This window comes from Lynx canadensis, chromosome B4, assembly GCF_007474595.2.
Source record: "Lynx canadensis isolate LIC74 chromosome B4, mLynCan4.pri.v2, whole genome shotgun sequence".
NCBI classification, from domain to species: Eukaryota; Metazoa; Chordata; class Mammalia; order Carnivora; family Felidae; genus Lynx; species Lynx canadensis.
Genome location: NC_044309.1, coordinates 9641340 through 9660267, shown reverse-complemented (window position 1 = coordinate 9660267; position 18928 = coordinate 9641340). Strand labels below are relative to the sequence as shown.

The 18928-nt window shown below is 34.8% G+C and overlaps 1 pseudogene; it reads left to right on the top strand.

Annotated features, from left to right (window-relative positions):
- Positions 1-17938: 17938 nt before the first annotated feature.
- On the top strand, positions 17939-18036 carry LOC115519635 (annotated as a pseudogene).
- Positions 18037-18928: the final 892 nt, after the last annotated feature.

Here is an 18928-nt window from a genome sequence, read left to right as displayed (position 1 = left end):
ATGTCTTACTGACTACACTACCCAATGAATAATGGTTTTTTATTTCAGTAGGGTTCTGAGAAACTGCTTATATTTATTATATTACTTAATTAATAGGATTAATCCCTTTAAATGTGAATAACTAAAAAATACCTCACCACTGTCATAAAAATTTATCTGCTACTCTTGGATTGTCTTTTTTTTTTTAAGTTTATTTATTTACTTTGAGAGAGACAGAGACAATGCCAGTGGGGGAGGGGCAGAGAGAGTGGGAGAGAAAGAATCCTAAGCAGGTTCCACACGGGATTTGAACTCATGAAACCATGAGATCATGACCTGAGCCAAAAACCAAGAGTCAGATGCTTAACCAACGGAGCCACCTAGGTGCCTCACTCTTGGGTTGTCTTTTGAAACATGTTTCCATTATTAAATCAATTTCATTAAATTTATGAAAAGCAAGTTTGAGTTTTTGAACACACACTTTACACACACAGACACAGAATTTTGGTTTTAAGGAGGTTTTCATTATCATTTCTTTAGGACCAAGTAAATACCCAGTTCAGTCTGGGTGTTCAGATTATGAAAGTATTAACTCAGAAACTGACACTTGGCCTAGGACAGAACAAAGACTGTAGGGTACCTCAGACTTCCCTACCCTGCTAACTAACATGGTCTCACACAGACAAGCAAACATATGACAAATGAAAGTATGCTTTTAGATTGAATTCAATGCTGAAGTGTAAGGGAGCCCCTCTGGGTGTGAGCTCAAATGGCTAAACATAATGTCTCTTCATTAGTGGTGCCGAGAACACGTGATACCTGAAGAATAACGGTGGTTTAAAATGGGAAACAACGTTCAATTCTATTTATACATTGCTCTTCTGATAGGCATAGCATGCACACAAGATGTAAGAAGAGGACCCGGTAAACCACAGAAAATACAGAAAAGAACACCCAACTTAGACATGTAAAAAAAAAAAGAGCACTTTATTTGTTTGTTTTTAAAATTTTTTGATATTTATTTTTGAGAGAGAGAGAGAGACACAGAGACAGAGAGCGAGTGGGGGAGGGGCACAAATGGAGGGAGACAGAATCCGAAGCAGGCTCCAGGTTCCGAGCTGCCAGCACAGAGCCTGACGTGCAGCTGAAACTCATGAACCGTGAGATCATGACCTGAGCTGAAGTTGGATGCTTTGACTGGGCCACCCAGGCACCCCCAAAATAGAGCATTTTATAGAAATGCTCATTTCTTGATTAAACTGGCTGTTGGAATTTTGTGGAACAGATTGGAAAGGAGAAAAAGCTCCCTTAAAAATCAGTTGGTGAGAGATTATGGTCTGAGAAAGTTTAAGCAAAGACGAAAGTCCAGGGAAATTCAGGTCCCTGTACTGACCAAGGTGACATAGGGCTTATAGAATACGATCAGTAGAATACACTGGAAGGAGGGGTGACTTCTCCCTTGGATACAGAGGTGGACAGCAGCACAATTCACCCTGTGGGGGCTGCAGGGAGGTGCAAGTTTTGCACAGTGAGGGATGGTGTGGCTAGTTTGGAACATGCCCATTTGAGAATTCAGCTGGACAAATACAGAAGATGGCCGGTGTCTGACTCTAGCTGCCAAGACAGGGACCAGTGCAGAGGTGATAATGATGAGAGTTATGAGCATAGGGCAGAGAGCACATAATGATGAGCTCTTCAAAAGAATGCCAAGAAATGAGAGAAGAATTTCAGGGATGGTAAAGGTGGAGCTCAAGTGACAGATGAAGAAGTGACATCAGAGGTGAGAAGAAATGTGGAGCAGGATGGGGTCAAAAGATTCCAGAGCATCAGATTCTTCAAAGATTGCAAATATATATAATCTGGACTGGAATAGACTAGAAAATGCTGAAGAAACACCAAGCTGAAGGCTCTTGGCAAAGCGATCTCATTATACTGGTGGTGGGGTCGGCTGCCGGATAGCATTGGTAAGAAAAGGAAATGCCAAAGGCAAAACTTCATGGAGTTAACTACAACACAACTTAATCTAATTAGAATTTATTAACCATTTTACAGCAGTTCTATTTGGCAATGTAGTCCAGTTTAGGTTGAGATAGTAAGGGATACAATGAAACAAGACTTCCAGGTTCTTATTCTCGATCTAGTTAGAATATATGAAAATCTATTTGGAGTATACTTGGGCTTTTTCATAAATACAGTAAAGTACTGTAAATGTATTTTCTCTTCCTTATGATTTTCTTAATAGCATTTTATTTTCCTCTGGCGTACCTTATTGTAAGAATACAGTATATAATACATGTAACATAGAAACATGTTAATTGACTACTTTTGTTATCAGTAAGGCTTCCTGTTGACAATAGGTTATGAGTAGTTAAGTTTCTGTGGAGTCAAAAGTTCTACACAGATTTTCGACTGTGCAGGGGTCGGTGTCCCTAACCCTTAGGTTGTTCAAGGGTCAACTGTATATACAATTACATTTAAAGGTTTATTTTAGGGGCGCCTGGGTGGCTCAGTCGGTTAAGTGTCCGACTTCAGCTCAGGTCGTGATCCCACGGTTTGTGAGTTTGAGCCCCACATCTGGCTCTGTGCTGACAGCTCAGAGCCTGGAGCCTGCTTCGGATTCTGTGTCTTCCTCTCTCTCTCTCTGCACCTCCCCTGCTCATGCTCTGTCTCTGTCTCTCAAAAATAAATAAATGTTAATTTTTAAAGGTTTATTTTAGAAATCTTTCTCATGTGGAGAAAATTGTGATATGACTTAAAAGACAGCACAAGTAAATGTGTATATGACAATCCCTTCTTACCAATATATAGCATTTAATTTGGCAGAAACTGTATTTGTACCTAATTTTAAAGATGATTTATGGCACACCTAATAGACCAAGGGAATATTTGTTGGATAGCCATGTCTATACATATGAAGGGCACTAAAATGCATCTTGTATTTAAACAAACAGCCCAGGAATCACACAAGCACACATGTAAAGTATCTCTTCAATTGTTACATTATATAATTGTTCATTCTGATATGAACTGGAATTATCCCATCCTTGTCTTCACTGTAGTCACTGCTCATGACTTTTCCCAAATTAAAATCTTTATCAATTGATCTCTAAGGAAGTTTAACCCTCCCATCTTACGGATGTTCTGCAAAATGCTCTGCAACATATTTCTATTATCTGATACTGTTAGGAAGGCAGATTTAAATGACTTGCTATTTTGGTGCATTAGCGAAGGAATATAGAATTTCATTACAAAACTCATAATTTCTTCCCAAGCCAGTGGTGAGTAAGTCTTTGTAAAGCAGAGTTATTTTCCCCAAACCATGATTATCTGCATCTATTAGAATTGACATAATTCTTCTTTTTTAGAAATAGGAAGAGAAACAAAGGGGGTGATACAGTGGGGAAGATCAGATGTGAATCCAGAAAATCTTCTTTATCTTTTTCTGAAATAATTTCCCATTGTCATTAATTTAAAGCTGTTTCAAACTTGAGGATTGTAGGTACAGTTTTCCTGGATTCTGAGTTAACTTCTGGATAACATTTGCTACATTGTGCATAACATGTTACAATTTTATTATTTATTTATTTAGACAGCAGTTGAACAATTCATAGTTACATTTTTTTTATGCTCTGTCTTGTGCCCTCTCCTTTTTTGCAACATGATATAAATCTTGTAGCATTTCCATTACTTGCCAAATGCAGTCCAATATTTATCATTGTGTAAAAAAATCAAAATACAACAAAATAAACAAGCAACGATAAAACTAACTACCCCTAAGCTTGCTATTGTGAAAAGAAAAGGTCTTGCTTTATAATTTTGATGAAAAGGTAAGCCAGTACATTTTCATACAAATATATTTGTATATTTTCCAAATGGTTTAGTCAAATGCAGACATGATACACTTAAATGATCCTATGTCAAGACTGCACTGAGTAAAAGTGTCTTAAAGATCTATGTGCACCTTTATATGAAGTTTGTGTCTCATCATAGGAAATCACTGAAGTATTTTAAACAGGAGTAAGATATAATTATATATGTATTGTTGAAAAACAAGTCTGTTAGCAGAATTTACAATAGGTTGAAGTGGTGAGAATTCCTTCAATGATATATTACGCCAATAATATTTTATCTTGCTTGGTTAAAAAACAGATTTAAGGTAGTTTACAGGGAAACATATAATTCAGCAATATAAAACATAATTTAATGATACTGAGGAGAGAGAAAAATAAAGGTACATATGCAAAGGAAATCAGGAATTAAATTAATGAACACAATGATACTGTAATATCATAGAAGTTAAGAGGCAATTTGGTTCTAATATTCCCAAACAATGTGAAATAGAAAACACAATCAGCTTCATGTGTCATACTGTTCATAAGATTAAAATAAACCAGTTGTTGGGGCACCTAGGTGGCTCAGTCATTTAAGAGTCTGCCTCTTGATTTTGGCCCAGGTCATGAACTCATGGTTGTGAGAGCAAGCCCCAGCGGGCTCCATGCTGAGTGTGGAGCCTACTTGAGAGTCTCTTTCTCTGCCCCTCCCCCACTTGCTCACACATGCTCTCTCTCTCTTTCAAAAAAAAAAAAAACAAAACAAAACCAGAAACACAACAACAGCTGTTGAGAAATATAGATATTTGAGATGAGAAATTAGAAAGCTGTTCCTCTCAGTTTCTCACAGAGAGGTCCCAAAAACCTCCTCAACACAAACATTTATATCTTATATACGATGGCCCTGGTTTTAGTCATAAATGGGCCAAACTTCTTCTATCAAAGCTTAAAGTGATTATAATTTAGGCTGAAAACTAATCAAATGCTCCACCTCAGTGTTAAAACAAACCAGGAAAACACTGTAAGCAATTAACTAGTCAATTAAATAAATATTAAGACCTTAATTTGTGTCAGACCTTGTCCTAGTTACTAGAGATACAACTGGGAACAAGAACCAATCTTTTCTTTCAGACAAGTGGGGATGAAGACAAGTTGATAGACAACCAAGACGAGTGATAAGTGTAAGGATGGGAAAGTATATAGTCTGATATGGGTGGACGAAGAAAGGATAGTGTCAACTGAGACTCAAGGAATCCAAGATGGCTTCCAAGGGGAAGTGACCTCTATACAGCATCCTGAAGAAGAAAAAAGTAAGGAAAGAAGTTACTAGGAAAATGGAAATAGATAAAACTGTCACACTCAAAGGGAACAAAGAAGTGGACGACATTCCTCAAATGAATTAGGATTTGTATCTCTAGTGCATACAACAGAGCAATGTAAAAAAATTCTACATCAGTTCCTAAGTAAAAATAAATAATCTCTTAACAAAAGTTGATAGAATGATACTTGCTGAAAACAGTTAATGTCATTTACCCAGAACTTATGACAAGTATTGTATTGACTCTTGGAAGTCAGAAGCATTCCCATTAGAATCAGAAAGATAAGAGTGATTTCTATTATCCTTGTTATTCAGCATTTTCTTCAGGATTCTAAACAATAAATGAAATGAAATCATGAAAAGATAAGCAATGTATATTTTGAAAGGGAAGAAACAAATTGTAATTTCTTCTTTTCAGATGATATACTTATCTGTAGAGAAAATGCAAGAGACCCATACATATAAATATAACTATTTATAACTAACAGGAGATCATCAAGATTATTGATGAAAAATACATAAAAATTTAAGAATATTCCTACATTTCATCAATAAGTGTAAAATTTAGTGGAAAACACAACCCTCTATATACTAGGAACCAAACTGTGAAGCCTTGAGGAACAGACTTAACAAAAGATGTGTAAGATCTTCTTGCACAAAATTATAAAATATTATTGAAATAAATAATATAGGATATGAAAATCTGAGTTACAAGTTACACGAGGTTATAGAGATCTAATATTCCTCAAATTAATCTATAAATGCAAGGCAATTTTAGTCAAAATCTGATACATTAGAACTCAGGGAAGATCTAAAATCTATTGCTTGAACTGTGCACCATATCTTTTCTATAAAATAGTGATTTCAATTTCGTAATTTTAAAATAATTTTCTCACATTTACATGAATTAAAGGAGAAAACAAAATGAGCGTGTTAACAGATGAAGTAAAATTGTCAAGACCGACAGCTTATAAACTGTCAAAATGTATGTAAAAATAGAGTGCTGTAGTAAATATAGGAAACATCTAAATAAATGTATTCAAAACTATAGAGTGGAATAAGAAAATATGAAGACATCCCTCACAATAACCAAAATCTCTGTGCATTTCCCCTTCCCCAGGAGTAGCGCCCTGTCTGAGCCCGGACCAGACTTAGTGTTTATCATACGCTTAGGACTGAAAACTGCTTGTACGGATAGCCTAGGACTTCCCTTCACCCCTGTTTCTTTAGAAATTGACTCCCTTTAGTCCTCATTGCTTCTATAGCTCTATGGCCTATTTAAATATTTTAATTTTATAATGTATCTGGCTTTTCACACTCATTTCATTGGGAGGATTGTCATGCTGTGAACAGCTCCATCCTATCCTTCCCCAAATATAATGTTATTTCTGTTTATTTTAAAGTTTTAGATGTATGATATCATGCTGCGTTTAGTTTTCTGAAATTTGTTGTTTCACTTAGATTTCCACTAAGCGTATAGAAGTTGTAGCTGTAGATAATGAACAGTCACTCAAGTAGAAGATTCCATTCTTAATACTACATAATTTTTCTACTCTTCTACTGATAGGTATTTGGTTTGTTTCTAGATTTTTGTTTGGTTCTGGTTATTATAAAAACTGCATATATTATGTCATTGTTACAACAAATATTGCACATTTCTAGTTATTTTGCTATTATGAGAGTGGACACTGTTGCAAGGCAATAAAAGCCCCAGATCTTTCAGAGGTAAAAGGATTGGTATCCCTCACCTAGCAAGCAACACCAACACAGATCAGCTAAAATATGGGGTAAGAGTAGGGAATCTTAACATATATATAAGAGTTCCAGAAGGTAAGAATAGAGAGAATCAAAGAGGGTTAATATTTGGAGGGGTAATACATGAAAATTTACCAGCTATGCTATGATGAAAAATATGAAACCACAGCTTCAGAAAACACCTAAAGAAAATGAATAAAAAGAAATGCAAGATGATATATAATGACGACAAAAAGGTAAAACACTGTTAAAGGAGTCTTCGGTTTCCAGGCATGATGTAAGAACTAAGTGTTGGACTTAGCTTCCTGCTATGAAGAACTATAAATCTGGGTAGAATGTATGAAACTGTGTACAGATATTAAACCATAGATAGCTCAGGTCTGTCATCCCTGAGACAAAAAGAAACCCCTGAGGTAAGCACCATATTTACCCTAGCTCTCTGCATAGAAAGTGACTCCTAAATGCAACAGAGAAGAGTAGAGCTAAAGCAGAGTATCAGGGTCTCACTGACATGAGGAGGCTAAGAACAGATTTCAAGGCTACTGAAGCAGCTAAAATGTGCAGAACGGCTGCCAGAAAGGAGGAGGCAATGGAGAGAGGGAATCCTAGGATTTCCTAGGATTGCCTGGGAGAGAGTGGCTGCCTCAATGTTGGGAGTGGAACCAAAAGGCTGCATAGTTCTAGGAAATACTGATGTCCTGACTCAACCATAAGTGAAGGACCTTGTTACTACTGTGGACATTCAGCTGATATCTCAGCACAGTTATACCTAAGGGGTAACGATCATGTCCCAAAGTAACTGTGATGGTTCTTAACAAAACCTAAAACTAAGTTTCAGCAAAATCATTAAAGGTGCCAGAAAATTAACTTCCCATTTTAATAAAACACAACATTCCTTACAAAGAGACATTAAACCAGACTTGTTATAACTGATCATCCTTCCCAAATTATATTATTGCATGCTCTGTATACAGTAGAATAGGCAAGAAAATGAATATAGGCATTTATTTAACCTAAAATAGACATGAAAAAAGAAACAGTAGGACAACAGTAGATGGGGCGGATAGAAAAGAAACAGAAATATGGCATAATAAACTCCAAATATGTCAATAACTACATTAAATGTAAATGAATCAAACAGTTTCATTAAAAAGCAGAGAGTAGCAGATTGTATAAAAAAGTAAGAATCAACAACATACATTCTAGGAGATACACTTTGAATTATAAACCACAACTAGGCTTAAAGTAAAATAATGACAAATTTATGCCTCATAAACATTAAATATGTGAAAACCATGAAACATATAAAAACATAAAGGCTAAATTTGCATCAAATTAAGTCTACTTCAAAATAAGAAGTATTGGCAGAGAAAAAAGGGGAAATGTTATACTGGTGAAAGGGTAAATTCAGCAGGAAAACATATAGTCTTAAATGTGCATGTATCTAATATAGGAATGTCAAAGAACATGAAGCAAAACGGACAGAGCTAAAGAGTAAAATGGACCAATTCAAAGTTAGAGTCGGCAATGTTGACTCTTCTCTCAGAAATGGTTTGAACAAGTAGACAAGAAATCAATAATGACAGAGAAGATCTGACCTCAGAACATCATACCCAGTAACTGAAAAATATACTTTCTTTTCAAGTGCACATGAAGCAATGACAGACATACCGTACTTGGGGCCATAATAAATTTCAAAAGACTAATGAGAAAAAACATAGAAAAATGTTACCTCTAATAGGAATGAAAGAGAAGATATCATTACATATTCTCCATACCTTATAAGAATAGGAGAATATTGTCTAAAGTTCCATGTAGCAGATCAAATAAAATTTTACAAATCTGTTGAAAAATTCTACTTACCTTACACAAGAAGAAACAGAAAACCTGAAAACTATTCATTTATTAAAATAATTAGACTTGTAATATTATATCTCCCTACAAAGAAAAGTCAAGACCCAGATATACTGGTGAATCCTATCAAATGAATACTGTCCATTGTTATACAAAGTGTTTTTGAAAATGGAAAATAGAACACTCTCCCAATTTATGAGGCTATAATAACTGTAGTAACAAACACTGATGTGGATATTACAAGAAAAGTAATGCACAGTCCAAAATCTCTTATGATTTAAAGATATACCAACCCAACTGCTCTGTAATACAACTCCCAGGAGTTTAACCAAGAGAAATGAAAACACATATCCCCAAGAGAATTGTACTTGATGTTAATAACTGATTTATTCACAATAACCAGAAACTAGCAATAAGAATATGTTTAACAGATGATAAACAACATCTGTACAATAGAATACTACTTATCAGTAAAAAATAAATGGAAAGATATACTCAAACTGAAGATATACTCAAGAAAATAAATGCCTCTTACAGGTATTATATTTAATAAAGGAAGTCAGATACACAATAATGCAGAGTTTAATTTTGTTAATATCAAGTTCTCTAAGAGCCAAAACTAATCAATGCTGATAGAAACCAGACCAGTGGTTATGTGGCACGGGGTTGGGGGAGACTGAATGGAAAGGTGTGAAGAAGGCAGTCTGGGGAGAAGGAAATTTTGGGAGTGGCTGTTACACGGACATATATATTTGTTAGCATTGAACTGTACACTTAAATCTAAGCACATTATTATATATTTTGTATGTAAAATTTATAGTAAAAGTTGTGGAAAACATAATAGGTGGAATAGTTACAAAAGAAGGACAATTGAAAGAACTGCATATATTTTAAATACAACAATGTAAGTCTGAAGAAAATGGAATATTAACTTTAAAACACAAAGAAGAATATCCTAAACAAATATATGAATTGAAATTCTCTCTGTATAAAATATTATTAATGTCCAATTATTGAGATTTTCATAAAAAGTGAAAATTCAAATATTAGACAAAAACGGTATGTATGTCAGGGGAAAGGTGAGTAGAGTTAAAATCTTAGAAACTTGTTTTCTGGAAACAAATCTTGTTTTTTAGAAAGGCTTTACTTTGGTTTTCACCTTTCTTAAGTTAAATATTCATGAAAACTACTTCAACAGTAGTCACAAGAAACAAATAATAATAATAGAAAGAGAAAAATAGGGAGCTTAAATTTCAAACCAGTAGAGGAAAAACATGGAAGATAAAATAGGCAAACAAACAAAATGAAGAGGTCGTAAGCGAGAAAGAATTCTAATTGTAACTGACACTCATATAGTGATTCCTACAACCCAGGCTGGTTTAATCACTTTATACATATGAACTACCTAGATCACAAAGTGGCTTGATGACCTTTATGGCTTGATGACCATCCTCATATTATAGAGTAGGAAAGTGTGACGCAAAATTTCATAAAGCTACCAAGTGGCAGATTGAAAACTAGGCGGCTTGGTTACAAAACCCGTTCATGAAACCAAAATCTTCTTGTTCCCCAAAAAGTGGAGCAGAAAAAAACCAAAAAGAGATGGAATGAAAGGAATTCCAAAGTAATGACAATGATAAGTGTACAATTATGTATGATAATTATAACTAATGTTACTGGCAAAAGACAGATTTTCAAGGGGATTTCAAAAGTTACATGTCTATCCCGTTATGAGTGGTATATGTATAGTATGAAAAGCTGAAAGCACAATGAAGGAATAAGATACATAAAGAAAACAGAAACCAAAATAAATATTGGATAGCTACATCTATATAAAAATATACTTTAAGGCAAAACATATTAAGGATAGAGAGGATCACTACATAATAATAAAAGGATTCTACTCCCCTGGATGTTATAGGTCTGCAAACTTGTGTGCATCTTATAAAACAGACCCATAAATATAATACAAAAATGAACAAAACTGCTTTTGAGGTTCAGCCCATGCTAAAGGTGAATAAATGCTGATGAAGTAATTCAGATAGAAACTTGAGCACCGAAAATTTATGTTGCCCAATATTTTTATGTTTTAATATTACTTGTATGTAGAACTTCCCATCTTATTTTAATTTTTAATTTTTTAATATTTAAAAAAATGTTTATTTATTTTGAGCACGAGTGGGGGAGGGACAGAAAGAGAATCCCAAGTGCAATCTGTGCTGTCAGCGCAGAGCTCGATGTGGGGCTCAAACTCAGGAGTTTTGAGATCATGACCTGAGTCGAAACCAAGAGTAGGACTCTTACCTGACTGAGCCACCCAGGCTCCTCCGACCATTTTGTTTTTAAATATGGCGATGGACACTTTTGCCAATAAGATATTAATTATCTCATTATCATTACTTTTCCCCTAAGTTTTATTTAAAAGGATGGATTACTGGTTTAGAAGTTGTACACAATGCTCAAGGTTCTGATATATATTACCTATATTACTACATTTACCTCCTGAGAAATCAAACTAATTTACATTCAAATGGATATATGAGAATTCTTTACATATTTTCATTTTTAAAAGGCTTCAACAATATAGATAAAATGGAGTAATGTATATTATCTTAATTTTAATTTGACATCTAGGTGATTTAAATAAGATTTTTTCCTTACTAGTCATTTTTATATCTTATTTGGAGTCTGTTTTCATGTTTTACCAAATTTTCTGTTAGGGTGTTTATGTTCATTTTGACTTGTAGGAGATTTTTATATTAAAGATATTAAAATTTATATTTTGTATATATTTAAAATTTTTATTTATTTTATTTTATTTCATTTCATTTTATTTATTTTTTTTTATTTATTTATTTTTGAGACAGAGAGAGACAGAGCATGAGCAGGGGAGGGTCAGAGAGAGAGGGAGACACAGAATCTGAAGCAGGTTCCAGGCTCTGAGCTGTCAGCACAGAGCCTGACGTGGGGTTCAAACTCATGAACTGTGAGATCATGACCTGAGCCGAAGTTAGATGCTTAACCAACTGAACCACCTAGGCACCCCTATCTTTTGTATAAATTATTTTAAGTTTTCTGATAACTTGTGTTTGTATAGACAAAGTTTTTTGTTATTAAGAAATTTTTAGGTTTGATGTACTCAAATCTATCAGTTTTTTCTTTTAGTATTTTTTACGTCATCATGTTGAAATAATCTCTTACCATTGCAAGATTATATAATGATTTCCATGTATTTCTATGCATGAAAATTAAATATACATCTAAGTTACTCATATTTCAGTAAAAAAATCACAACAAAAATTATAGTTAGAATTGGGTAAAATAAAATTATAACTGAGTAAAATGAAATTACAAGTCAAAACATGTTGAATATAGTACTAATAGTAAATGGAGGGAAGTTGAGAGTCATGAATATTCATTTTAGGAGATAAATAAACCAAAAGAAAGTATAAAAAGGGTACTAAGTAAGCCAAAGATTAGAAACCAATGGCTTAGAACATAAAGATACTACAGATATTCAAAATTTCAATAGTTGTTTTCTTCAAAAGAATAATAAAACAGAAAAATCTCCTATAAATGAACAATTAGCAACAAAAGGGGACATAATTAAGATAGAGGAGAGATTTAAATACAGTTAGAGAATACTGTGAGCAACTCAATGCCATTTAATTAGAAAACTTGGATCAAATAGGCAAATTTTTAGAAAAATATAAATTTTTATAGAATGTTCAAGAAGAAATAGCAAGCCTACTCTTATAATAACCCAAGAAACATAATTAGTATTAACGATAATCTCACAGAAAAGTCACACACCTCAAATTATTTTGCCAGCAAATTCTACAAAACTTTGAAGGAAAAGATCTTTCCAATTTTATTCTATCTCCTCCAGAAAATGGAGGAGATTTCATTTCAACTAATTCCATGAAACTAGCATAATCTTAAAGCCAATCTCAATTGTGATCCTATATCCAAAACTCCTTAAAACAGCCTAATGCAATATCCCCCCCCCCAAAAAAAAATTACAAACTCCCCTGGATGTGTCTCTATTTACTTGAAGTACCACTGAATTTTGCAACCAACTGACCACTACAGGCGGCCAAACTCTGCACCTATGTTTCAAAGATTCCTACATCTGCTGGCTTCTGGCTGGCTTCAGCCAGTGGGAGGCACTGGAAGGGAGACAGGAGAGTAGAAGGATAGGGAAAGCCAGGATGCTTCTCCCTGGCTTTATTTTGGATGGACTTTCTAGCAGCAAATGACTCTCCTGTGTCTCCAGCTGTCACTAGCTGGCCTTGCCATGACTCCACTTTCACTGAGTATTCCCCAGGGCAGGTGCCTCCTTGTCCCATTGGCTTCTGCCTATTCTATCACCTTTGTAGCCAATCCCCTGGTATAAACTGTCTCTATTATGATGCAAGAAGTCAAGTTACATTTTAATGAGGAGTGTAATCACCACATTAACATATTTTAAAAGACATTTTTATAATCATCTTAATAAATGTAAAAATAACTTAATTTCAACCCTGACTCATGTTTAAAATTCTTAGAAAACTAAAGCACTTCTAACTAAATGAAAGATAGCTTACAAAAAACATCACTCTTAATGGTGAAACCTTAAAAAAATTCCTAGGGAATGTTTAATATCATCATATCTTTTCATCTTTGTATTAGATGCACTAGATCCTAAAACTTAGAAAGAAAGTAGATGCAGAGGTATAAGAATGAGAAAGAAACAAATTCTCTTATTCACAGAAGATATGTGTGTATAAAGAACATAGGAATTAATATAATAATTATTATCAACAATAAAGATGTTTGGAAATGAAGCTGCTAAAGAAATAAGTAGAACAAAATTTGTGCAAGACAGGAATGAAAAAAACACAATAATTTTATTAAAATATGTTATAAAACAATCTAAAAAAAGAAATATATGTGCATTCATTAATTGGAAGCCTTGGTATTATATTTAATTTTTCCTCAAATTGATCTATAGATTTAATGATATTTTGATCAAAATTCCAAAAGAACACTACTTGGGGCTTTGTAAGTTGATTCTTAAATTTATACAGAGGACTCAAAGGCCAAAATCTGCCAAGAAATTTCTAACAAAGAATAAGATGTGAATATATGTGTAGGATTGCTTTACCAGGCATCAAGACCTATTATTAAGCAGTAGACAGTGTGGTACTTGCTCAGGGATAGAGAAATTGATCAATGGAACAACATACGGAACTTAGAAATAGTTCCATCCATCCATGAAAACTGATGTCCCTTTTCACACCGACTTTGCAATAAAATAGGTCATTTAAGTTCAAGCTTACATTCTGTGGGATTCTATGTCAGTAACATTCAGAGCATTCTCCAAACCCTCTCAGGATAGTACTGGCAGACACATTGGGGGTGTATAAGAAAAATCCATATCCTGATTAAGCACCAGTTCTGGTAAGAATGAATTACTGGTCCTCTAAGATAGAAGAGGTCTAATATAACAGATTTTACCCCCGAGTGGCTGGCTCACCTCCTGGCATTATGATACCATGTTGAGAGCTCAGGTTTGGTCTCTGCTGCTGGCAGGGTTGGATATTTAAGAGCAGCAAAAGGTAGTTGAACATGAATGAGGAAGAGCCTTGGTGAAAAGCAGTCACTGGGCTCACACTTAGCCTCATCTCTATCACCTTAGCTTCTCCATGTATGGGTCAATGGTGCAAGGACAAAAAACTGGCCAAGGACAGAGTCTGCCTGATATTTACCTCCAAACCTAACCTATCTAGCTATTGAGTGCTTTCTTTTCTGGTAGGTTTTGACTTCATGGATCCATCACATGTCTATTTTCCTCTTCTTTGTTTTCAGTTTTTCACTGTGGTTGCTTCCTGGCCCTTACCAATCAGCCAAGTCATTGCTTCACGTCATTTATTCATGTATCTTCTCACTTGAGATTACTTCTCCTCATACCAAAGTGACGACCAAGTCTACTGTCTGTGGCTCTATGAATAGATTTTCCACCATGATTCTTGGAGGTCATTCCTGATTAGGTCTATAGGTCAACGCATCTCTGCACCAACATATTGAACTAAATCGTTTTTGAAGCAACGCTTTTTTTTTCCTCCTTTTTTTTAGGGAATACTCTGGGAGGCCATGGTTGTGCACTGGGGAAAGCCATCAATACAACAGATGTTGGTGATATGGGCATCTGTTCTTTTCATTTTGGGGGCCATCTGGACCTGCTAATGACACATTCTGAATGTATAATTTTTATTGTAAGATGGATTATGATTGGATTTGTGCAACCTTATAACTTGGTGAATTTAAGCATACCCAGTTTTTTTAATGTACTGTAGTGTGTTTTTAGTCAATTGGTGTCCCATGATTAGGCATTTGCCAAATACTTGTGCCAGGTAGCTTGCCAGGAGCTGCTTCTCAAACATATGCAGAGAACCCTAGTGTTCTCTGCAGTGACTTACCTAGTGGAGTCAGCCAGAGGCTTTATACAGTATCTTATCTACCACAGATACCTCCAACACCATTAGACCTGCCAGATCATATCATCTGAACTTGTGGCAAAGTTCTCTCTTGCTCTGTACAATTAAAACTGACAGAGTTTTGAATTTTCAATACATAGATCCAAGCACCAGGTATAAATATGCTATATGCTGCCTCCACAACCCAAAGAAAACCACCAAACCTGGGTGGTATCTCTTCCTCAGTGATAAAGGGCAAAAGTTCAACATCCAGTCTTTTTCCCTACATGAGTATCAGAACAGGTCCCAGATTATTGGAATCGTATGAAGATGCTGAATCTTGTAGGGCACATGTAAACCCTATGGCATATTACCTACCTTTACAGGCCATCTAGATTCTGATGATATCCTCATCAGGGCATTAATATTATGCGATCAATACAGTGGCCAAGATATTTTACAGAATGACAAGATCATCAAAATTTCAATAGAGTATATTGTGACAAAGAGCAAGAGGGCCGGCAGCCTTGGAGCCAGAGAGTGATTGTGTACTGTTATTCTCTCCACGTAAAGGCAAATAGCTTTGATCCTCTTTACCTATGGATATTGAAAATAATTCGCTGTTATCAGTTGGCATTCACCGTACCAATAGCCAAAAATCCAAAGTGTCAAAATCTGTGATGATCTGTCTCATCAGCAGAGATTGGAGCTACAACTTGGTTAGGTTTATAGTAATCCACAATCACCAGTCATAATACATATAATTTTTTTCACAGAGGCCATAAAGATGAATAGAGTAAGAATATAACAGAGGCCCTTTGACTGGTAAGTGATCCAATTCTAGAATTCCATCTTGAATGTAGGCTTTCTAATTGGCTTAGAAATTAGAAATTGGCTTTCTGTTGCCATGAAAGCAAAACACAGAACAATTCCTTGAGTGTACGTAGATAATTTGAGAAGGGTTCCTAAGAAGCAGAAATAGGAAGTGGAAAAATTAGATACGGAAAGAATTCAATTAATTACAAAATGCATTAATTAGCTGTTTATGGTCATGGATTACAGGGGTTCAAGCCTTCTGGTAGCTCTCTGAGGGACCATGGACCACACACATTAGAATTATCCCATGGGTTGTCCCTGAGAGTGTTTATACCCCCACATTTTTTTTTCTGCACAGTTGAAAAGACTTCTGTGGCTTTGGAAGAAGGCTGGAGGCTCCAAAGCATATACCTCAGCAAGATCTTTGTGTGGGAGGTTGGCAACATACTGCATAAGGATGCAGGCATAGCTATGAGGAGATCATGTTGACTGGGTGGCAGTGACATGGTAAGTTACAGTCATTTGCAACACTCAGACATGTATACAAATGTTCTTCTAGTACCTTGGTCCCGCTGGGTCTTAGTCCACCATATTGCACGGATGCAACAACAGCTCTGGCTGTCATGAAATATATTCACAAATATTTGGATCCTTCCTCTATGTAGGCACAGAAGAGGATTATACTTCCCTGCCCTTTTTGAAGTGAGGCAAAGCTATTTGATATGCTTTGGCCAGTGAAAGGTGAGTAAAAGTTTGTGTGCATCACTTCTGGATGGTAACTTTGAGCCCATGTTTTAGTAGCCATGTTTGCTTCCCATTGCCATGCTGATAGTGTAAGTGTTGATTTGCAGTCTGTCCCTGAGAATACATCCTGCTTAACTGACTTGTGCTGAAGAAATAAAACTTTGGTTGTATTAAGCCACTGAAAATTTGAGGTTATGTGAAATCTGAATCCACTCCTTACGATTGGCAAACTATGGCCACAGCCTAAATCTGGCTCACTCCCTGTTTTGATTAATAAAGTTTTATTGGTACTCAGCCACATCCACTCATATATGTATTATATATTGTTGCTCTAATGCTACAATGGCAGAATTGAGAATGTCCCTTATGGCTCCCAAAGCCTAAAATATTTACTATCTGGCCCTAAACCAAAAAAGTTTGCTGTCCCTGGTATAACTATTCTATTAGCATACAAAATGAACAAAAATGTCTGAAATCCAATAGAGCCCCAAATTGATTAATAATGAGAATCATTATTTGGTTTTCTAAATCACTGAATTTTGGGGGATTAGTTATGCAGCATTATTGTTTCAATAGCTAGTGGATAAAATCACTGCATGATTTTAATTTTATAAAGTTCAAACATGGATAAAACTTATGAATGGTATTTGAAGTCAGGGTAGTGGTAACCCTTTGAGGGTTGTGACTGTAGGAGGCCACAGAGTTAACTTCTATTATGTTCTAGTTCTTGATTTATGTACAAGTTCCATGGGAGTGTTCAGTTTTTGGAAATTCACCAAGTTGTTTACTGATGATTTTTACGTTTTCTTATGCATGTGATTACTTCAAAAAAAGTTAAAAAGAGGAATGAATAATATTTACATGCTATTTATATTGAATGACTTTCAAGGTACTTTGTCAACAGAAAAATGCAATTTATAGAATAGTCAATATGAATAGTTTGCAACCATTTGTATAAACCCAAAAGGTAGATATATATACATAACTTTGGTATATAAATAAAATATATCTGGAATGATAAATGTAGTTGCGTCTAGAGAGGATAATTAGGAGGTACAAGTGAAAATTAACTTTTCACGGTGGAAAAATCCCCCCCCCTTTTTTTTACTGTTTTGAATTTTTTTCCATGTACATAAAATAACTTTTAAAGAGTTAAAAATATCAAAACTAAAATTATAATGTATATTGCTTTTGGGGCTGTTGGCTAAAATCAAGTGTAGTATCTGTTCTTATCAGTTTAAAATTATAATGCATATATATCCAATGCTATTATATACTCCCTTCTATTACATGTTTAGTAGTTTCTAATCTTTAAGATTACTATTACTTAGATAACAATGCAATTAATATCCTTGTTTGTAAATCTTTACTTTTTGGATGATTTCTTCAACATAAATTTCTAAAAAAGAAGGTGACTGGGTCCAGCAATGAATGATAGATACCCCTGAAAATGGAATGAGTTAATTACTGACATGGACACTTTCATCTTACAGTATCTTCTCCCAATATATAGGTGAAAATAATACTCAGTACTTTAAATAAAAGTTTAAAGTTTGGATAAACAACCTAGAAAGTTTTAGGAGCAGATTTTTAAAAACAGAGTTCTTTGGATGATTTATAATCATTTTGATTTGTACCACTACTTAATATGGTCTCTCATCTTGCTTTTTAAAGTTAAGAGTGTTATTTCAGGATGTATGAACGTGAAAGCTGATTTTCCTGATGGAAGAAAGAGTGGGGGTTAAGTAATATTAACTATTATATAAACGAATCACTTGCTAGCTTAAGAATCAGTACTTGTGATACATACACAGACACACAAAAAGGTGTACAAGTTTTTGGTGCATTAAAGTATATGGCGAAGAGGGGCTTCTTTTCCTCTTGGATAATTCAATTTTCACAGTAGGTAATGTGAATTTATACATATATGTAATATATATATATATATATACAGTTTATATATATTATATATATATAAACTTTTATGCTATATATAAATTATGCTATATATAAAATTGTATAATTTATATTTGCCTTAAAAACAGGGAGGGGGACAAAACAGAAGAGACTCATAAATGAGAACAAACTGAGGGTTACGGGAGGGGTTGTGGAGGGGGGATCGGCTAAATACATAACGGGGACTAAGGAATCTACTCTTGAAATCATTGTTGCAC